This window comes from Mus caroli, unplaced genomic scaffold (assembly GCF_978045245.1).
Source record: "Mus caroli unplaced genomic scaffold, Mus_caroli_1 scaffold_6, whole genome shotgun sequence".
Taxonomy (NCBI): Eukaryota; Metazoa; Chordata; class Mammalia; order Rodentia; family Muridae; genus Mus; species Mus caroli.
The window spans coordinates 105,630,693-105,655,238 of record NW_028227261.1 but is presented as its reverse complement, the minus strand read 5'-3'; positions in this window follow the sequence as shown (position 1 = coordinate 105,655,238).

Below are 24,546 nucleotides of genomic sequence, written 5' to 3'. Positions count from 1 at the left end.
GGATTGTGTTGATTCTTAATTGACATTGGCCCAATCCCACTGTAGGCAGTACAATTCCCTGGACACATGGTCCTAAGCTATATAAGAAAGCTAGCTGAGCATGAGGGAGCTAGTAAGTCAGTAAGTCCTGTTCCTTCATGCTTTCTGCTTTGAGTCCCTGCCCTGACTTCTCTCAGAGATGAACTATAACCCGTAAGCTGGAGTAAGTTCTGAGTTGCCTTTGGCCAGTCTTTCATCACAGCTATAGGATGAAACTATAACAGTATAGAGCATCATTTGCCCAAGTTACACTTTTTAGATATCTGCTATTTTACAGCATGTTCAATTTATGTTACCTGGTATATAAGCTATGAAAATCGAAGACCAAAGTGTGGACACTTTGCCCCTTCCTAGAAATGGGAACAAAACACCCATGGAAGGAGTTACAGAGACAAAATTTGGAGCTGTGATGAAAGGATGGACCATCTAGTGATTGCCATATCCAGGGATCCATCCCATAATCAGCTTCCAAACGCTGACACCATTGCATACACTAGCAAGATTTTGCTGTAAGGACCCAGATATAGCTGTCTCTTGTGAGACTATGCCGGGGGCCTAGCAAACACAGAAGTGGATGCTCACAGTCAGCTATTGGATGGGTCACACAGCCCCCAATGGAGGAGCCAGAGAAAGTACCCAAGGGGCTAAAGGGAACTGCAACTCTATAGGTGGAACAACAATATGAACTAACCAGTACCCTGGAGCTCTCATCTCTATCTGCATATGTATCAAAAGATGGCCTAGTCAGCCATCACTGGAAAGAGAGGCCCTTTGGACTTGCAAACTTTATATGCCCCAGTACAGGGGAACGCCAGGGCCAAAAAGGGGGAGTGGGTGGGTAGGGGATTGGGGGGGGTGGGTATGGGGGACTTTTGGGATAGCATTGGAAATGTAAACTAGGAAAATACCTAATTAAAAAAAAAAGAAAAAAATTATTTAATTTCAACTTTATTTTGTTTAGAGTTTTTATGAATTTATTTTTTAAAAAATATAATTTCTGAATATAATATTCATATAATCATTACCTTACCTTCCTCTGACTCACTCTTGAATTCATGACTCCATATATACATATAATATAAACGTATACCTCCCTGTTTTAAAAAAAAATGAAACACAAGTTTTAATGTGTGATGCTAGTTCTGAGGGAAGTCTTTCCTAAATGCAAAGTATTTCTTTTTGTTTCCATGAAGCTTGATGAGTTCTAATACCTTTAGCAGATAAAGACCATCTTGGTCCAGGACTGTTAAAAGAGAATTGTTTTCAAGCACAGTACTTTCCATCCTGGTTCCCATCTTTCGTTTTCATTCCCATTATTTGATTGTTTCATTCTTTAGCAGAAGGTCTCCCTAATGATGACTATGGTACTTCAGGGGCATAAAATGGAGACTTTGAAAAGCACCTAGATTCATTTGTAGCTATAAAATCCTCACTGAATCAAGATTTTAATGATTGAACTAAAATGCAAATTTAGTTGAATGTTAAAACAGAACACAAATGCAATTAGTACCAGGGTGGTTTTTTTCTAAGAAAATAGATTTTTTTATTTTAAAAATTTTGAGATTAAAAAAAAATGTGGGAGGAATAGCAGTGGCAGCCTCTGCATAAACCCAGGCAACTTCTGCAGGAGGACCTGACTGAAGACTGCCTGAGAGACTAAGAATTGCTAACTCCGCCAATGGCAGCCAATAGGGAACCGATGCTTTTAAGAAATGCTAACTTGGGACCAATGGGGCATGGGTGGAGAGTATTGAAGCAGCTTGCAGCAGCTATTCAGATAATTAGAGCTTGCTGCAGTGTGTCTCACCTGCTCCCAGAGTCTGTGCTGTTGGTTCCATGTCACCTCATCTTCAACCCCCAAGGGGAAGTAGAGTTGGGCAGCAGATGGTCCAGGGCACAGGCAGCAGCAATATTCATTCTAGATAGTGACTTTATGAATACATTAGTCACCAAGAGTTGAAAAAGTAAAAGAATACTTCACATGGAGTATAAATGTCTCACATGTGAATCTAGAAGGAAAACTGCTTAGTTACACCATATGAAATGATCAGGACTTACATATTATTATTTGAGAAATATACTAAATTTATGGGGTTATAAAATTAACTCGAGAGAAAAGAGAGAAGGCTGGGCAGCCAAAGATGCAGACTGCCAAGCCTGACAAGCCAAGTTTATTCACTGGGATCTCCATCTTATGGAGGCAAGGTTCAACTCTCAGAAACTGCTGATATCCCCTTATATGCCATAGTAGGTGTCCTCAGTCTTCACCCTCAAATAAATCTTTAAAAAAAATTTAAGTAGCAAAATGTAGCGACAGTTGGTGATTTAGTGACTTGCCTGGTCTTGGCTCTTTCCAGAGGTGGATCTGTCAAGTGTTATTTGATAAGGATTTGATGAGGTAAACATACACTACAAATCACTTAAAGTTTTCTTTAGTATATTTAAATGACCTTTATTAAAAAGAACTTCAAACAAAACCAATTAGGAGGTTTTTTTTCCCTCCATATATAAATTTCTTTCTAAATCACAACTGAACTCCTTGTACTAACAGTAAGGTATACTTTTCTGTCTGGATCATTGTTGGTCTAGAAAGTCTTATTTTAGAAACAATGTGAAACAGGGGTAGTGCGTTGTGAACAAAACACACATGGACTATATGTAGCAAGTGCAATTGTCCAGTGTCACTCTGCACAGGAGACTACTTTGACTGCCTGGATGTATCAATGTTTTCTTGTATTACCAGTAACCTGCACCCAAATATATAACATGGAAAAAATAGCAGCTGCCTGGTATAAATACGTGTAAGACTCAAAATTAAACAAATATGGTTTAATATATAGTCAAATAATTTTTTATAGCTCACATTTGATCAGATAAGTAGTTCTTCCTCCAGATGTTATTCTACAGCATAGCAAGAAATGTATCCCTTGGCCTCCAAAGGCTACTTTCATGTAATTATTTCTATATTATATTTGACGTTTACAAAAAGGGAAAATGTTCTACAATTTGAGTATGTGATTAGGTGCTTATTCCTGTGAGCTAAAAGTCCCAGATCTGAAATAGTACCGTGCAGAAATATACTTCTTGGTGTGACCTACTGTACAATGGAGGATCTGATCGGGGAGCATGCAGTCAATAATGAGAGCTATAGTTACCTGTCAAGATGTCCTTTTAAATGGCTTATGCTGACTCAGTGACTTCTCAGAGTCCACATCTGAGGAAGACACCATTACAGTTCTTTTCACCCTTACTTAAAATTTGAGAAAAGTGAGTGGCAACAGAACTAATATTCAGGGAATGTATAGCCACAAGAGGGTTCTGAACTGCAGCAGCCGCTTGCTTGCCTGGGAACTGAACCTCCACGGAGGCCTGTACTCAGAACCTAGTTACCAGCTGCTGCTGGAGCTGAGCGGGCTTCTGTATTGTCAGATGAATCTGTGACTGGCTCTGATGCACCATTTTGAGTGACTTCAACTAGAGTTTGAATGCTGGATGCCACATGTACTGACTATGCGGTAGTTGACAAGTGATTCAATCTAAGATTCAATGTCTTCATTGGTAACATGTGAAAATATTTTAGTTTAGACTTTTAGTTTAGATGTACATGCACCCTGAAGCAATGGTCCATCCGTTACACTCAGAAAGGAGGTACTTAATAATATTGTTACTCTGGAGAGTAAAGTTATCTTATACTCAAGTAACTTGTTGAGACTCTCTCTCTCTCTCTCTCTCTCTCTCTCTGTGTGTGTGTGTGTGTACATGTGTGTGTTGTATATATGTGTGAGCACACATGTACATATTATAACTCTGGCATTTTGATTCTGGAATTGTGCCTTCTCGTTAATTCTAGAAGAAACACTTATAACGGTGCATGTTTTATGACAACTTCCAATTACATTGACTTGATTTCAGAAAGCCTCTTAAGACAGTTCTTCCCAGCAATATAATACTTACGGTGACACTGTATAATGGAGGAAGTGGCTCTTTGCCAGGAGGGGTCCTTTACGAACAGGCAGAGGCAGCTTAGTAGCCTAGCAAGTCTCAGAGCAGAGGAGACGAGAATCAGAGTTATCACCTTAGTTGGGCCTTCTGCCTGCTAGAAGGCTCTGAGAGACCTGGCCAGGGAAAGGGGATGGCATATGGAGCAATCAGTGCATTTTCACCATTTAACACATCTCAGTCAGTTACCAGGAGCCTGCTGGGAATATTACAATAAATCAGTTGTTAAGTTCTGTTTTCCAAATTTGGTTCTTATCATCCAATAGAAAAAAAAAACACCTTTAAAGACAAAGCTTTTGTTGTATATTTTATTATCTAGGCTCAGGCTACTTGAAAACCAAAACCAAAAACCCACCCCACCCTCCAATTAACCAATCCTTTTGGAAAGAAGAGTGCATAGAGCTAACCCAAATGGGATAAAAATTCAAGAGAAGCTAGGTGGTCACCTTGACGACTCCAACCTGGTGGTAGAGGATAGAAAACCATGGACTGACTATGATACATGTTCAGGGGTCTTCACACAGGAGACACTACCAAGTCTCTGTCAGAGTGGGTATTTTTCTTAACCAGAACCAAGAGGTTAATAGGCATAAGCTTTGTCAGCAAATTGTTTGCCACTTGAAATCCACTGAGGTATAATGTCATCTCTGTCCTGTCTGCAAGACTCTACATCAAGAGTTACATAGCTTTTGCCTGGATGTGCGACTAAGCCTACATAAAGTAATTTGTCAAGATAACCCTCCATTCCCTGAAAACACAGGGCACTTGTAATCCTTCTGAACAAAAGAGATGGCACCCTAAATTCAGCACTGGGAGAGATGTGCTGTCTGGACCCAGCTGATGATTAGAAACGTACTGCCAGTTGTTGGAGTTCAGCTTACAGCTAAGAGCAAAATGAAGTACTCTGTGATGATATAGATCCTGTTCCTTCACACTAAAGTTGTTCACCCTATTAGTTTATGATTCATTAATAGGAAAACTGTTTAACAGCAGAGGCCATGATTAATAAGAAGCTGTACTCTTAGTTGTGAGAAGGAGCAATGATAATTTAAAAGATGGTCTATTTAATTTATTTCACATAAATCATTTCAGAAAAACATTACTTACAAGGAATCTTTTCTATTTAATTTATTGGAGATAATTTTTAATGCTTTATTTGAAAGCTGGAGGTATAGCTCAGCAATAGAACACTTGCCTAGTAAACACAAGACAGAGGGTGAACCCCATCATTGAAAGAACAAGTTTGCTATACTTGGCAGTATGGTCTTTTGAACTTAAAGTCATTATATAAGTATTGTTCCATTTGTTTGGGTTTTTTTTTTTTTTTTGACACCATACAGGAGGAAATAAGACAAACACATATTTGTATCTTTGCAAAGACAGAAGTCAGGACAGTAAAAGAAAGGCCCTATAAGACCTTGGAGGAAGCTATGGCCATGGGCCCTTGTGACAAAGAATTTATATTTGTCACCACATAATAAAAGTACATATAGTGAAAACATAGACCATTCTGGAATGAATGAATGTTTTCAAACTTCTTTTGGGATAGTGCCAAGTCTGAATTTATCTAACGAATAAACATAATCTTATGCAATTCAGAAAGTTCAAAAACCAAAACAATAGCTTTGATTTTCTCATAACACTATGGGTTACTTGGGTTCCTAATTTTTCTCAAAAAAAAAAAAAAAAAAAAAAAAAAAAAAAAAAACCAAATGGAATTGAATTCGAAAAAGCTCTTTTGTCCATGTCAAAGCCATTATGGTAACTAATTCTTACCAATGGCTTCCCAGAAATAGTCACAAATTCGTTTCTTTATGTCTTAGAATAATTTATAGCCACCTATCTTGGCAAAGGCACACAGGGTTTAAGTAACTTTACCTTTATCTGATTTGCTGGTGCTAGATACTTGGAAGGGTCCTTGAGAAGAAAGGGAGGGTAAGCAATGAAAGCCAGAATTCATTTGATTCATTTGTAGACCTTACATGTTGTCACAAAAGGCAGATGAGTAATAAGCAGGACATTCCTTTGTCAGGTGTGACATGGTTGTGAGCACAGCTGCATGACACAGTTTTGGCTGCCGGAGCACTGTCAACTTCAATAATGAATCTCTGGCTTTCTAGTATACAGATGGCATTGCACTTTCTTATGTGCTTGTCTCTTTTGCCTTTTCCTATACCATACTTGTCCTCAAATGTAACTTTGGTAAACATCTCTGGAAAAGGGATTGAAGGCATTGCTAGAGAGAGAAAACCTGAAAGCTGTCTTCAAGCATAACTTCAGAACAACAGTGAGTCACCTGTCAGCTCACCCCTGAATCCTTGTCTGAGACTCTGATTTTGTCCTGACCCAATCCTCTTATGCTTGATACCCTGAAACTACTGAGCTGGTCCTCAGCACTCCTTAGTACAAATGACTGATTTTGGAGTGAAAGCTACAATAGAATATTTATTCTCCTAGTATTAACTGCTGGATTTTTTTCACAAGATGTACTGACAGTGAAGTGGGAGAGGTTGCTTGCAATGATAAAGGTATGCTGAAGCAGGTTTTAATGGATTATGTGGGTTTTGTGGTACACATAAATCTTTGCAAAAAGGAGAGAGAAGGAGATTTAACAGTGCCCACTGAGTGTCATGTAACCTGAAGGAGTCAGTAGGTGGATGAGGAAATATGGCTTATAGCTTAAAGCAGGATGGCTCAGTGTGAAAAAAAGCCTTTGCAGTGTAAGTCTTAGAATCTGAATTCAATCCCAGGATTCGATGGTAGAAGTTAAGAACAAATATCTGATGTTTGTACTCTGATCTCCTGCATGCCATGGTATGTTCACACCTGTATTCTCTTTCACATGCCAATCAGTAAATACAGCTTTAAAAACAGAAGACTTCCTTTCAAATAAAAGTTACCATATACTTCAAGACCAAAGTCAGTAACGTAATTATAAATCTCACATAATTTAGCTCCCGCTGAGTCCCCGACACAGGAGATAGGAGCCATGCAGTGGAAGATGAACAGCACAAGAGACTGCACTGCTCTATCTATGCATGTGTTCACCTCTGCAGTCTCATGGTAGACGGATTCAGTAAAGTTTCAGAGAGAATCAAGCCAAGGCCCACCTTTATATCCCCACCTTGCTAGATTACTAAAAAAGAGTTATCTTTAGTAGATAAATTTCTTTAGGACTTGAGAATTCTGATTGTTTTCTTTCTGCTTCTCACAACTATGAAACCGAGGTCAGTAATCGTAACAGCTATTATATCAGTCAGTGAGTCAAGTACCCCAAGACCAAGGTCAGTAATCATAACAGACACTATACCGAACGGTGCCCCAAGTTCGAGAAGACAGACGAACTAAAAGCAGAGGGAGATTCACCATTCAGTCCAATAGTCTGTTCATTCAATTTCAGCCTCTTTTCTATTTTAGGAACATTTTAAAAGAATTTATGAACAGAAGTATTTTCCCTGCATGTTTGTTGTATGTGCACCATGCCTGTGCCTCAGAGGCCAGACGAGGGCATCGGATCCCCTGAAACTAGAGCTGTAGATAGCTGTGAGATGCTTTGAGGGTGCTGGCATCTGAACCGAGCAGAGGTCTTCTGCAACAGCAGCCAATGTTCTTAACAGATGAGACACCTCTCCACCCTCAGCTTCTTTTCTATAGCCTTCTGGTGATCATCCAGTGATCAATTGCACAATTATTACATATGCTCTTTTCTTATCTTTTTCTGTCTCTTTATTTACATTCAATTCTTACCTCTTTTTAAACTCAGTATGTGTCATAAAGTAATGAACATCTGACAAATAGAAAAAAATGGTATTTTCAGCAACTTGATGTCTCAAGGAAGCTAAACCAGAATTAGACAGTTTGTTTTCAAAAGGTTTGTTAATGGGAAATTTTTACTCACACACATAAACACACACACACACACACACACAGGGAGAGAGAGAGAGAGGCAGACAAACAGACAGAGAGCAAGACATAGATAGAGAAACAGCGTGATGGACACACACAGACACAGATACATAGACACACAGACAGACACCGACACACAGAGAGACAGCGAGCAAGACATAGATAGAGAAACAGTGTGATGGACACACACAGACACAATACACAGACACACAGACACGATGCACACATACACACATGAATAAACAGGTCATAGTTGCTGTAATATAGCCCAAATGCTCAGCTTTGATCAGTAAAATGTACAGATTTTGGCTAAAGATGATGTGGTTAATATGGCAAGAGCCATCTCCTTACAACATAATTTGTATATTAGAAGAAACGCCCAGTTTCTCAGTTGACAGCACTGAATTCTCAGCAAGTCTTCAGTATCAAGACATGTTTGATCTTTATGTAAGATTTATCTATCTCACTTTAGGAAAAATATCAGAAATCAGTGTTTTATGAGTTGGGCACAGTTTCACACACCCATAATCCCACTGCTCCTGAGACTGATTCAACAGTATCTGCAAAGTTCCAGAACAGCCTGGGCTATACAGTGGGTTTCATACCAGCGGCTCTTTATGAGATGGGGAGAGACTTGGTGAAGTTCCCCCATTTGTGTTGACATGTCAACTGCTGCTGACGTCATGCAGATCTTGTCTAGGTGACCATTAAAAGGTGTTAAGATTTTATATCTGGAATTAAGTAATAGACTGTGTCTACAGACTGGGAAATTCAAACATCATCCACATTCTAATGTCATTATAATCTAGCACTCCAATAAATATGAAAGGACCAGGATATGAAACAATTTCCATTTTGTATGTACACCATTTCCATATAAGAACAACTTGAGTATCTCTACTCGGAAAATTCAACATGCTTCAAAACACAAGTCTCTCCTAAACCCAGATAAATGGAAAATTCCAAACCTGACCTCACATGACAGGACTCAATTAATAGCCAAATGTTTTAAAGACATTGTTTGTCTTCAAGTTGTCTTCAGGTTACTCTGATAGGATGCATATGAATGAAAACATATCTATAGTATGGAGTTTATGTTTAGATATGGACCCATCTCCAAGGTATCTCATGGATATGAAATTACTTGTATAAACTCTCTCAAATCCAAAAAGTGTCAAAGTCTGAAATGCTTCTGGTCCCAAGCATTTTTGATTAAGAGATATTCAGGCTATATTGTGAACGAGATGAATGAACAGGAGGTTTGTAGGATGCTATGTGGACGGTTGGAGAGAAAGCACTCACTAGAGAGATGATGTTGAAGTGAAGATCAGGAGCTTAGAGAACAAGGATGGTAGCTACCCTGTCCTCCTGTGATGATCACTCACATTAGTCCTTGAATTTAAGAACCCAACGTGCTATCCATTGCACCACAGAGCGCCCTGTAATGAACTTTAAATTTACAGCAATGCAGTATGAAGGAATAGATATACTTGGAAGAATATGCAGTGTTACTATGTTAAGATAAGAGGTCTACATATGCAATGTTATCATGTGATGAGAGTAGGTCTACATATGCATGTACGTAGAAGAAAGCTTTCAGAGTGTTAGAAATAACCTATATAAATCCAGTAAAAGCTTAGGATATAAAAATGCATTAAAGTATCAGTGGCTTGACTATACATCTAAAATAAGCAATTCAAATATGGGTGAAATTCTTCATTATCAATAGTAGCAGAGCTCATAAACTATTTTATGAGTTTTATGAGATAACATGAAAAGAATTACAAATCTTTATTTGGTAATAGAAGTAATGGTTTAAGTAGTGGCACATTATATCAGAATATGAGGACAAAAGATATGTCTTATTATACCCATCAGCTCTTCCTCAGTTAATTAGTAGATTTGTGGCAATTCTAATGCAGCCACAGCTTGAAAAAATAATTTAATAATCTAATCAAGAATATGAGCTGAGAGAAAAACTTACTTTAATCATTGCTAGATTATGTTATAAAATTACAGAGGTTATAGCAATAGGGGTTTGTGTAAGAAATGACTAGCTCTTCAAAGAAATGAGAGGTTGTCGTGAAATAAATTTTAATAATGTATTTATTGTTATATACTTAATAATTATATATGTATGTGTGTGTCTATACACACATGTCACATGTCAACAGAGGTCAAAAGAAGGCAAAAGAACTCCTTGAGTTGTAGTTAAAGAGAGTTGTGAGGCACCCAGTGTAGGTGCTGGGAACCAAACTCAAGTCCTCTGCAAGAGCAGCAAACCTTCTTAACTGATGAGCCAACTCTTCAGCCCAGAAGATTTATTATACTAATAAATATAATGTGTCACATAATAAATATTGTTAGTGAAGAAAGACAAACATTGAACAAAGGCTACTGAAAAGTTTGATTTTAATTTCTTATACTGATTAAGAAAAAGCCCAGGTCGGGAGATGACTCAGTGGGTTGAAATTTTTAAAGTAATTTTATATTGTATATTGAGGCAATTAAAAATGCCACTGCAAGGTTGGGAGGTTCTGGGCTTTGATAGCCAGAACCCACATCAAAACTGGGTAGGGTACATATCTCTTAAATTCCAGAGCTATGGGGGCAAAGGTAGGTAGGTATTGGGAGTTCTCTAGAGAGCCAGTCTAGACAAAAACCCAAAGCCCTGGGTACAGTAAGAACTATTGTCAGAAAACAAAAACAAAAACATAAACAAAAAAAAATAACGTGAACACTAGAAGCCAACTTCTTTCCTCCCCTACATGCACATACATGTGACACAAACATAAATAAATAGAGTAACTCTAAACAACTGCCCTGCTGTACAGATAAGTCTCCCACTGGAGAATTTATTTTGTATTTAGGAATTTATGTCCTAAATACAAAAACAGTAGAAAATAGTTTAGTTATTTTTGAGATTATAAGTTAGCTGTAATGTTTCTCCTTTTCCTTTCCTCCCTACAAATCATCCCACACACCCCTCCTCACTCTCCTTCAAATTTATGGCCTGTCTTTTTACTAATTGTTGCTGAATGCATATATATATATATATGTTCAACCCATATATTGCAACCTGTATGTATGTTTTCATGGATGACCATTTGGCACTGGACAAGCAGTTGGTATGCTCTTGCATAGGGAATACCATAATCCTAATTCTTGGCTTGTCTCGGTTTTAAAACTCCTGGCTCTATTTGAAACAGTAGAAAAATCTTAACCAAGAGAGAGAGATGTAAGAGATTACAAAGGACATGTGGCAGAGGAATGAAAGAGAGGGAAATGGCAAACTCATGACATAGAAACAGAGGGAACTCTTTAGGTAGGTAAAGGGGACCAGGAAGTGGAGGCAGAGGGATTGAGGAAGATGGTGGGGAAAGGATTATATTAGAACAAACTATGGTGACATGTATAAAATAAAAATGATAAAAAAAGACCCACCATTATTTTATGTGCTGACTTAAAAAGATCAATAAAGAGTTATAGGTTTACAATCAATTAAAATAAAATACTTTTAACAAATTGGGGAAAATATTAGGGGAACTATGCAAATATATGTTTGAGATTTACATCTCTGTGGAGTCCTACAAAAGTCCATGGAAAACAGCTATGAGGCAACCAAGGAAGCTGACCTCAGAGGACAACACATACTCAGAAAGCACTTACCTATATTAATAATTCAGGAAGAATACTGTGTCACTTTTATTTGTTAGTTATATGTAAAACAAAAAAGGTCCAAACTGAACACACACAATGGTGGAAGTCACTTGAATGGCAGAGTAATGTGTAGTTTCTGTAGAGTGCTCACACATGGACCCATAACAAGGGAAAGCAATGCTACCTACATGGAAGAGAGCTTAGTCATATGTATCATCATATTAAAAAAAAAGGGTGTTCATATTTTCCTCCAGTAATTGCAGTTCAAAGAAACAATAGAATAATCAATTTGAAATGGTAACCAAGATTTAGGTGCAAACATGCTACCCATTGAATTATTTGCAATCAGAATGAGATAGAGAACAGCTAAAAATGTGCAAGAATGGAGGGTTGATGAGCTCCTGTATTTATATGATAATCTGCCTCGGGAGGAAATTTGGTTCTGAAGAATATTTAACTACAAGGATCAATGTTCACAAAATTCTAAGTTAAAAAGCACAAAATCTTTGAATAAGATTAAAACCACTATACGAAACTCTAAAAGTGTATTAAAATGTATCTTTTGGTATGTGTGTGTTGCACATATATGAACGCACAAATGTACAGCCCCTGTTTGCTCATACGGGGGCTGGGATGACAGGTATCTTTGTTTCTGTTTTGCCTTGAGACAGGCTCTGTCATTGAACAGAAGCTTTGCTGTTTCAGCAAGGCTGGAGGGTCAGAGAGCTCAGGGAACTGCTTGGCTGGCCCTGCCGTACTCCCAGTTCAAGGTATGCACAGCCATGTTGTAACAACTGAGGTTCTCATGCTTGTGTTCTCTCAACTGGGCCATCTCTGCAGTCTCCATGTTACACACTGTATAGTTGGATATATGTATAGGAAAAAATTTAAAGTACCAAGTAATATTTACTTCTGAATGATATGACCAGACATGTTATACTGAATTTGACTTTTTACTTATTTAAATGTACATGTTCAGGAAAGCTATCTAATTACAATTTAAAATTATGAATGGACTTTTCAATAATATTCCTTTTATCTGAATACATTATGAGCACATGATCAACTTTAAAAGGAAATATAAGAATCATTTTTATTGCTCATTTTCATAACAGAACCATTCCATCTGAATGAGTTTACAGCTACTTTTATTAGTAAAACTTTAATAAAGGTTTAAAAATCTTTCCTAATTAAAGAGAGTATCTCACATTTTTGACATAATGGTATTATATCATGTAACGTAAAAGTATGTTATATTTCTGGTTGTGATACTAGCCTTTAACATTAAGCTAAGTCATAAAACTGGAAATGAAAAACTTAGGAGATTGAAAAAGAACCTTAGAGGCAGTTTTCTTCAATGGAATACAAGAGATGGAAGAGAGAATCTCAGGCATTGAGGACAAGACAGAAGAAACGGACACCTTAGTAAAGGAAAATGTTAAATCTAAAAAAAAATCCAGGCACAAAACATCCAGGAAATATGAGACACTATGAAAATATAAAATATATGAATAATAGGAATAGAGAAAGGAGAAGAAACCCAGATCAAATTCACAGAACATATTTCCAATAAAATCATAGAAGAAAAAATTTCCAACCCAAAGAAGGACATGCCTATCAAGGTAGTACAAGCAAACAGAACACCAAGTATACTGGAGCAGAAAGGAAATTCCCCATGACACATAATAATGAAAATATTAGCTATACAGAACAAAGAAAGAATATTAAAAGCTGTAAGGAGAAAAGACCAGTTATCATATAAAAGCAGATCTATTAGATTAAAACCTGAATTGTCAATGAAGACTCTAAAAGCCAGAAGTGCCTAGACAGATGTTCTACAAAACTCTTAAGAGATCACAATGCCAGCCTACACTACTATACCCTGTAAATTTTCAATCCCAATAGATGGAGAAAGAAAGATAGCCCACAATAAAACCAAATTTAAACAGTATCTACCTATAAATTTATTTCTACTGAAGACCCCAGAAGAAAACTTCAATCTGGAGAGGCTAACCACATCCAATAAAACACAAGGAATAAATAATCCCAGAACAGAAAGTAGAAAACAACTTCAAATGGATCAAAGACTTCATTGGCACAGGAAAAGTCTTGGAGAAGAACACTGATAACATAGACACTGAAAATAAATGGGTGCTCATGAAACTGGGCAACTTTTGCATGGCAAAGGACACCAACATTTGGACGAGCTAAAGAATAGCCAAAGATTTTTTTTAACCAACTTGACATCCAATGCAGGGCTGATATTTAAAATATGTAAAAAAAAAAAACTAAATAAAATTAGACATCAAGGAAACAAATAACACAATTGAGGTCAGTCTGGTCTACAAAGTGAGTTCCAGGACAGCCAGGGCTATACAGAGAAACCCTGTCTTGAAAAACCAAAAAAAAAAAAAAAAAAAAAAAGAGTACAGATATAAATAGAGAATTCTCAAGATACAAATGGTTGAGGTATACTTAAAGAAATGTTCAACACTCTTAGTCATCAGGGGAATGCAAATCAAAACCACTTTGAGATTTCATCTTACATCAGTCAGAATAAAACAAGATCAACAAAGTGAATGACAGGTTATTATGGGGAAGATTATGGCTAAGAGGAACATTCATACATTGATGGAAAGTGAAAACTTGTACCTTCACTTTGGAAATCAGTGTACCAGTTCCCCAAAGCTGGGAATAGATCTACCTCAAAATCCAGCTATATTATTCTTGAGCATATACCCAAAAGATGCTTCAATCCACTTCAGAGACATTTGCTCAACCATATCTGTTGCTGCTCTATTCATAATAATGATCATGTGCAAGCAGCCTAGATGTCTGTCAGTGTAAGAATGAGTAGGAAAAGGTGGTGCATTTACACAAGAAAATATTATTCGGCTGCTAAAAATAACCAAGTAGAAACAAAAAGAACTATACAAAGATTCAACCAAACCAGGAGCTGGTTCTTTGAGAAAATCAACAAGATAGAAAAACCCTTAGCCAGACCAACCACAGGGCACAGAGACAGTATTCAAATCAACAAAACCAGAAATGAGTGGGGAGAGTTAACAACAGAAAGTGAGTAAATAAAAAAAAAAATCATCAGATCCTACTACAAAACCCTTTATTCAACAAAACTGGAAAATCTGGAGAAAATGGACAATTTTCTAGACATATACCAGGTACTAAAGTTAAATCAGAAACAGATAAATGATCTTTAGATCCATAACCCGTAATGAAATAGAAGCAGTCATTAATAGTATCCCAACAGAAAAAAAAAAACAAACAAAACCAAACAAACAAACAAAACCCAAAAAACCAAAACCAAAACAAAACAAAAAGTCCAGGACCAGATAGGTCAGTGCAGAGTTCTATTAGACCTTCAAAGAAGACATAATACCAGTACTTTTCAAACTATTCCACAAAATAGAAACAGAAGGAACAGTACTCAGTTGACTCTATGAAGCCACAATTACTCTGATACCTAAACCGCACAAAGACCCAACAAAGAAAGAGAACTTCAGACCAATTTCCCTTATGAATATCGATGTAAAAATACTCAATAAAATTTTCACAATCTGAATCCAAAACACATAAAAACAATTGTCTATCATGATTAAGTAGGCTTCATCCCAGGGATGCGGGGATGGTTCAACATATGGAAATCCATCAACATAATTCACTATATAAAAAAACTCAAAGAACATAGTGGAGCATGTGTCCTTATTACAAGTTGGAGCTTCTTCTGGCTATATGCCTAGAAATGGTATTGCTGCATCTTCCAGTAGAACTCTGTTCAATTTTCTGAGGAACTGCCAAACTGATTTCCAGAGTGGTTGTACCAGCTTGCAATCCCACCAGCAATGGAGGAGTTTCTCTTTCTCCACATCCTCACCAGCATCTGCTGTCACCTGAGTTTTTGATCTTAGCCATTTTGACTGGTGTGAGGTGGAATCTCGGGGTTGTTTTGATTTGCATTTCCCTGATGATTAAGGATATTGAACTTTTTTTTTAGGTGCTTCTCAGCCATTAGGTATTCCTCAGTTTAGAATTCTTTATTTAGCTCTGTAACCCATTTTTTAGCAAGAAGCTGGAAATAACCCAGATGTCCCTCAACAGAGGAATGAATAAAAACAAATGTGGTACATTTACACAATGGAGTACTAGTCAGCTATTAAAACAACAAATTCATGTAATTCTTAGACAAATGGATGGATCTGGAGGATATCATCCTGAGGGAGGTAACCCAATCACAAAAGAACACAGATGATATGCACTCACTGATAAGTGGATATTAACCCAGAAGCTCAGAATGCCCAAGATACAATTTGCAAAACACATGAAACTCAAGAAGAATAAGACCAAAGTGTGGATACTTTAATCCTTCTTAGAAAGGGGAACAAAATACCCATGGAAGGAGTTACAGAAACAAAGTTCAGAACAGAGACTGAAGGAATGACCATCCAGAAACTGCCCCACTTGAGGATCCACCCCATATACAACCACCAAACCCAGACACTATGGCAGATGCCAACAAGAGCTTGCTGACAGGAGCCTGATATAGCTGTCTCCCGAGAGGCTCTGCCAGTGCCTGACTAATACAGAAGTGGATGCTCACAGTCATCCATTAGATGGAGCACAGGGTCCCCAATGAAGGAGCTAGAGAAAGTACCCAAGGAGTTAATGGGGTTTGCAGCCCCCTAGGAGGAACAACAATATGAACTAACCAGTAACCCCAGAGCTCCCCAGCGCTCCCTGGGACTAAACCACCAATCAAAGAAAGAACACGGAGGGACTCGTGGCTCTAGGTGCATATGTAGCAGAGGATAGCCTAATCGGTCATCAACAAGAGGAGAGGTCCTTGGTCCTGTGAAAGCTCCAGTGTAGGCAAATTCCAGGACAGGGAAGCAGGAGTGGGTGGGTTAGTGAGTAGAGTGTAAGAGGTTGGGATAGTTGGTTTTGGGAGGTGAAAGGAGGAAAGGGGATAACATTTAAAATGTAAATAAAGAAACTATCTAATATAAATGAAATAATCATTTCATTGGAACTAGAAAAAATATCCCGAGTGAGGTATCCCAGACCCAGAAACACAAATATGGTATATATATTTGCATATATGGTTGTTAGCTGTTAAGTATTCAATAAGGAGGAATAAGTGCAGAAGTTAAGTATAGAGTAAGGGAGTAGATGGGAGGGATGTATCTCCCTGGGAAAAAGTAATAGAATAGATAGATATGGTTGGACAAGGGATGGGGAACTAGAACAAGAGGATCAAATGGAGAATTGGGAAGTCATGAGGAGAGAAAGGGACTATGGGAAGGGACAGATAAATTTAAGAACCATCTGGGAGGTCATAGGGAAACTTAGTACAGTAGAAGATTTGTAAAATGTATACATATATGAAGGTGAGCTAAATGAAATTGCTAAATGAAGGAGGAGACTGAGTCCCAACTGGACTTTCCTCTCCCCAGTTGAAGCTTACAAGTACCAGAAATTGGTAATATCTAGTTGAGCTGTTGGGCACAAGGGTCCTGTGGGAACTTCCTAACAATAGGCTGGATAGTCTATTGTCAAGGCTATTGGATGATCTCTACAAAGTAATAGTAAGACCCCATTGCTGAAGGTCATAGACAACTCATTGAACATGGAGAAGTTGAACTAGTGCCCACATAGAGCTGACATCCTTACCAACTAGTGTCCATGGTGCTGGAAGGTTCTCTAGACCCTACCAAAAGAAAGGGTAAACTTCAACCCAACTAAAACCCTGTGATCTACAGTGATTATCTGCCTGCTGGATTCACTGGTACAATAGGGGCACAAATCTTGTAAGAATGGCCAACTATTACTGGATTTAAAGCCTACTCATTGAGATGGAATCTATCCGAGACACTGCTTGAATGACCAAGAACCCAAGACTAATTAAGTTGCTGTTCTGGGGGAAAACCAAACACTAATGCTCTGTGAATGTGAATTGTATATCTCTGTCTCTATAGTTTCTGGTGCCTTTTCTTTGGCTCTTTTTCTTTTGTTGTTTTGTCCTATTCTGATCTGGTTAACTGGATTTATCTTACTTTATTATTATTCCTCAGATGCTCATTTTTATTCTAAAGAGAGACTGAACCATTGGATTCAGATGGAATGGGAGGTGGGAGGATCTCAGAAGAGTAGAAGGAAGGGAACTAGAATCAGAATATATCATATGAAAGATCCATTTTCAATAAAAGAAAAAAATCTAGTGCAGAGAAAAAAGTATTTTATAAATGAACACCCATTGATAAATGATAATCCACTTGCTAAAAATCTCACAGTGCTACTGAAAGAAATCACTAGACAATCTCCTCAAGCTTAGATTCCCTCAGCATGAGAGCAAGATTTTCTCTTCTTTCTCTTTTTGCAAATTACTCTAATCTTTTGCGCCAGACACTGAGATTCCCTTCTGGAAGACAGAAAATGTGATATTTCCATTCTGCTTGCTTTAGCATTGAGTTCTATTCTCAGGGTTGAGCCCTTTGCCTTGGTAGGATGCCCATGTTTCTAATTCTCTCTTATGGAAAAAACTAGCCCATAAAAATTCCAATATATCTAGCAGGAAATCCTTTAATCACAATTTAAAATATAAATTTGAGGATATTTTTATTGGTTATTTTATTTATTTACATCTCAAATGTTGTCCCCTTCTCAGTTTCTCCTCCACCCCCCCCCCCATGCATCCTCCTCCCCTTTGGCTCTATGAGGGTGCTCATCTACCCACTCACCAGCCTCACCACTCCCACTCTAGCATCCTCCTACGCTGGAGCATCAAGCCTCCACAGGACCAAGGACCTCCCTTCCCATTGATAAGGCCATCCTCTGCTACATATGTAACTGGAGCTGTGTATCCCTCCATGTGTACATGTTGGTGGTTTAGTGCTTGGGAATGCTGTGTGGTCTGGTTAGTTGATATTGTTCTTTTTATGGGGTTACAATCTCCTTCAGATCCTTCAGTCCTCCCCCAGCTCTTCCATTGTGGTCACTGGGCTCAGTTGAATGGTTGGCTGTGAGTATCTGCATCTACCTTAGTCAGGTGCTGGCAGAGCCTCTTAGGGGATAGCCATACCAGGCTCCTGTCAGCAAGTGCTTCTTGGCATCAGCAATAGTGTCTGGGTTTGGTGTCCGCAGATGGGACAGATCACTACCTAGGGTGGGGCATTTTCTGGATGGCCTTTTCTTCAGTCTCTGCTCCATATTTTGTCCCTGCATTTCCTTTAGACTAAAACAATTCTGGGTTAAAATTTTTGAGATGTGTGGGTAGCCCCATCCCTCAACTGGGTGGACCACTTGAGGTGATCTTTACAGGTTCTATCTATTCTTAGTTACTTTTTAATCTTTGCCTTTTAATCTTAAACTTCGGTCTAAGCTTCTTCAGAGTTGTCTTTTGGGGAGAGGAATGAGAGAGTACAGAGGCTGAGATGAGAATCAGTGGTTCTTGACTGGCAAGTTCTTAGGGGGAGACAAGATGCATTTATCTGCCTGAAAAATATCTTCAGGGTATAACTAGATTCATCCTTCATAGGCTGTCCCTTGAGCAGACACTATTGTCATCTTATGAAAAATAACTAGTGTTTATTTTTCTGTGTTGACTCTGGAATGAATCCACAGTTGAAGAGTGTCAGGGGTCACTCAAATTAAATGGCAATCATCTTTGGCAAGCATTTGTTCTCAGCCTTCCTCAAATTATATATATATATCTTACTGTACTTAAAATTTACAGAGTTCTTTCATTTTCTTTACCAATGTCCTTGGTCAATGAAGAAGTGAATTAGGTATGGTTTAATCATTATTGCCATTCCCATTATAAAGAAGACAGGCAAGTACAGAGATAAGAGCTTTGACCAGAGGCATGGACTGAAAGATGAGAAAGGACCCAAACTGAGGTCTTCTGATTCTTCCTTTTGCACTGCACTGTTTATCTATACAACAGCTAAACAAACAAGGCCAGTTGCTTAAAACTGCAGTGTCCTATATGACTTCTCTGTTGGCTGTTTTGTGACTCATTATCTCTTCTTGTAAAACAGGCAAACTCTCACTGTACCAAATTCCTGGGTACTAAATTACAAATCAGTAATTCTTAACAAAATTGAGTTTAATGGGTGCCAAGTACCTGCTTTGATATCAATTTGTATTTTTTGTGACTTAGTGCACAAGCTCTGTCATCCCTGGAAAACCTGCCTGGAATATTTATGAAGAGCATTTAGCTCCACGGAATCAACAGAGTGACCCAGCTCCTGGATAATTGCAGGTTTGGATCTGTAGGACTACGGCCTCCAGTAGATGCTGACCTTTAATTCACAGTTCCCAGAAAGACTTCTAAATGGGAGTATAATTACCTCAAATAAGTTTCAAGGTGGCATGAAAAACTAAGAGGGCTGGGAAATATCATCTGGCAAGTTGTAATTTCTTCTAAGTGTTGAGAGTGGATCTGACAAACAGAACTGGCTTCATGTCTTAAAAGAGGAACAGTCAGAGGGCAGACTGGGAGGGGGACAAGGACTGGACTGTAAAAAAAAAAAGAAAGAATAAAAAGAAAAAAGGGTCCAATTAGAGAAGAAATAGTACCTGTGGTCCACCCATCTTAAACAAGACAACCTGAAACCATATCAGTGAACAGCAACAAAACCTTACTTACCAGTGCTTCTCTAAGAGACGCCCAAAACACTGTACTGTACCTGTAGGCAATTTCTCCATAAAAAACAATAGGGAAAACACATCAGTAATGAAAGATGTAGGATCTGTTTTTTCAAAAAGCTATGGTTATTTCTGAAAACGTTTATTCATTTATTATTATTAAGTATTCCATTTGTTTACATCTCAAATGATATCCCAGTTCCCGGTTACCCCTCCAAAACCCCTCATCCCACATCTGCCCTCTTCCCCTTCCCCTTTGCTTCTATGAGAGTGATTTCCCACCCACCCATCATCTTCCACCACACCACTCCAACATCCCCCTTCGTTGGGGCATCAAACCTCTGTAGGATCAAGGGCCTCCCCTCCCATTGATGTCAGACAAGGCCATCCTCTGCTACATATGTATATGGAGCCATGGATTCCTCCCTCTTCCCTCTTTGGTTGATGGACTAGTCACTAGGAGCTCAGAGTGGTGTGGCTTAGTTGACATTGTTCTTCCTATGGGGTGGCAAACCCCCTCCACTCCTCCAGTCCTTCTGTGAGCTCCCTCACTGGGGTCCCCAAGCTCTGTCTGATGATTGGCTCTAAGCATCCACATCTGAGTTGGTGAGTTGCTTGGAGAACCTCCCAAGGAACATCCACACCAGGTTCCTGTCAGCAAGCACCTCTTGGCAACAGCAACAGTGTCAGGGGTTGTTGTCTATAGACAGGATGGATCCCCAGGTGGGGTGGTCCCCAGATAGCCCTTCCTTCTGTTTCTGCTCAAAGGATCTCTTCTAGTTTGGAATCAGACAGAATGTACATTGGAGCTAGACAACTTCAGAGAAAAGGAACTAGGAAGATAGAAGAAACTACTGGAAATCTTGAGATTCTAGTGTAAAGGGCATATCCATTTGTCTGATAGTTGAGGGGAAATCTGGTAAATCTATTTGTCTATCTAGGAATTGACTAAGAGCAGTCAATGTATTGTTAAGTCTGGGCCAATGTAATTTAATGGAAGACAGATAAAGAGATAGAAACAAAAGTACACGAGGGCTCCAATAAATCAGAACAGAACAGGCCAAAGTAGTGTTACCCCAAGGAAGCAAAGATAAGGTTGAGAAAACATGTAGGAATCAGAAGAGCAAACCTAAACAATAAAACCTGGCTTCTTCATTACAATGCATAGTACCTATGAGATGGCATAAGAACTACAATGAGATCATGGGTTGAACACAAAGGGCAACAGAACAAGACAAAAAGGAAGATGAATCATATAATAAGGAATTGGAATCAATCAAAGTGCTTCAAGGACACTAAAAATGATGCTCTTGTGATAGTGAACCACATTGCATGGACCAATTGAAAACATGTGTTTGAAGGCACTGAACAGTTACTAATACAGAAGGGAAACAAAGTCTGGGACAGAAGCAAACCTTGCCTTTGGAATTCCTTCTTAGATTCTGAGTTGTCAGCTTGGAGACTGGAAAATGGCTCAGAACCTATGACTAGTTAGCACGATATGAAATATGGAGCTCAGAATCCAAAGCTGGTCTTCCATAATCCTTGTCATTGTAAGTCATAAATTCATGACAGTTTGTTATTGCAGCTGTAGTAAAAATACTCCTTTCATACTTGGTGATGGGGCGTATAATTTTGGTATATTGCTAGGAGTCCTATGAACTGTGGGGAGGAGGAATGTGGAGCTAGAGAATAAAGCTGAGACCTCTACAAAGTTCTTGCTTTACAGCTTAATTATGCAAACTGACAGAGTATCAGTGTTCAAAGTTCTATATTCTAGGAATCAATAGCAGACTCTCTGACACTCATCATCCTTTATGATTGAATGTTTCTTTATAATTAACAAGTTGATAATTAATTCATTTATTCATCCAACCCCAATTATTTCCATTCTGCTGTTCACATGGAGACATGAACATTGCAAATGATTATTGCTTCTTAAGCCAAGTTTGTCTGTATGACACTGATTAAGTCTCATTACCTACAAGTTCCTAAAGTAGCAACTGTGAGAGAATCTTAAATTTGCAGGAAAAGTGAGAGACAGGAAGAGCAGAAGAAAGGGACGGGTTATTGACTGTAGCAAATAGCCACTTCTGGCTCTTCAAGGGTGTCTAGAAGGTTACCCTTACATTCAAGGAGCATTTGGCTTAGAAAAATAGAGTACTGGCATGGGATGTGTCCTCTCACTTTTAAATAACTGCATAGAGGCAGTATGCACATGCATATGCATGAAACTGTAACAATTAAAGAAGAAAGCATGATTTTGGGAGTAGAGACAAGGGAGGCATTTGAGGATGAGAAAGAGGTGATGTAGATATAGTATTCATATATGAAGTTCTAAACAGGAAAAGTTTTTTTTTTTAATATTTTTATTACATATTTTCCTCAATTACATTTCCAATACTATCCCAAAAGTCCCCCATAGCGCCCCCCACTTCCCTACCCACCCATTCCCATTCTTTTGGCCCTGGCATTCCCCTATATTGGGGCATATAAAGTTTGCAAGTCCAATGGGCCTCTCTTTCCATTGATGGCCGACTAGGCCATCTTTCGATACATATGCAGCTAGAGACAAGAGCTCCAGGGTTCTGGTTAGTACATCATGTTGTTCCAACAATAGGGTTGCAGATCCCTTTAGCTCCTTGGGTACTTTCTCTAGCTTCTCCATTGGGAGCCCTGTGATACATCCAATAGCTGACTGTGAACATCCACTCCTGTGTTTGCTAGGCCCCGGCATCGTCTCACAAGAGACAGCTATATTTGGGTCCTTTCAGCAAAATCTTGCTAGTGTATGCAATGGTGTCAGCGTTTAGAAGCTGATTATGGGACAGATCCCTGGATACAGCAGTCTCTAAATGGTCCATCCTTTCATCACAGCTACGAACTTTGTCTCTGTAACTCCTTCCCTGGGTGTTTTGTTCCCAATTCTAAGAAGGTGCACAGTGTCCACACTTTGGTCTTCATTCTTCTTGAGTTTCATGCGTTTATCAAATTGTATCTTATATCTTGGGTATCCTAAGTTTTGGGCTAATATCCACTTATCAATGAATACATATTGTGTGAGTTCTTTTGTGATTGTGTTACTTCACTTAAGATGATGCCCTCCAGGTCCATCCATTTGGCTAGGAATTTCATAAATTCATTCTTTTTAATAGCTGAGTAGTACTCCATTGTGTAAATGTACCATAATTTCTGTATCCATTCCTCTGTTGAGGGACATCTGGGTTCTTTCCAGCTTCTGGCTATTATAAATAGGGCTGCTATGAACATAGTGGAGCATGTGTCCTTTTTACCGGTTGGGACATCTTCTGGATATATGCCCAGGAGAGGTATTGCTGGATCCTCCGGTAGTACTATGTCCAATTTTCTGAGGAACCGCCAGACTGATTTCCAGAGTGGTTGTACAAGCTTGCAATCCCACCAACAATGGAGGAGTGTTCCTCTTTCTCCACATCCTCGCCAGCATCTGCTGTCACCTGAATTTTTGATCTTAGCCATTCTGACTGGTGTGAGGTGGAATCTCAGGGTTGTTTTGATTTGCATTTCCCTGATGATTAAGGATGTTGAACATTTTTTCAGGTGCTTCTCTGCCATTCGGTATTCCTCAGGTGAGAATTCTTTGTTCAGTTCTGAGCCCCATTTTTTAATGGGGTTATTTGACTTTCTGGAGTCCACCTTCTTGAGTTCTTTATATATATTGGATATTAGTCCCTTATCTGATTTAGGATAGGTGAAGATCCTTTCCCAATCTGTTGGTGTTTTTTTTTGTCTTATTGATGGTGTCTTTAGCCTTGCAGAAGCTTTGTAGTTTCATGAGGTCCCACTTGTCAAATCTCGATCTTACAGCACAAGCCATTACTGTTCTATTCAGGAATTTTTCCCCTGTGCCCATATCTTCAAGGCTTTTCCCCACTTTCTCCTCTATAAGTTTCAGTGTCTCTGGTTTTATGTGAAGTTCCTTGATCCACTTAGACTTGACCTTAGTACAAGGAGATAGGAATGGATCGATTCGCATTCTTCTACATGTTAACAACCAGTTGTGCCAGCACCATTTGTTGAAAATGCTGTCTTTCTTCCACTGGATGTTTTTAGCTCCCTTGTCGAAGATCAAGTGACCATAGGTGTGTGGGTTCATTTCTGGGTCTTCAATTCTATTCCATTGGTCTATTTGTCTGTCACTATACCAGTACCATGCAGTTTTTATCACAATTGCTCTGTAGTAGAGCTTTAGGTCCGGCATGGTGATTCCACCAGAGGTTCTTTTATCCTTGAGAAGAGTTT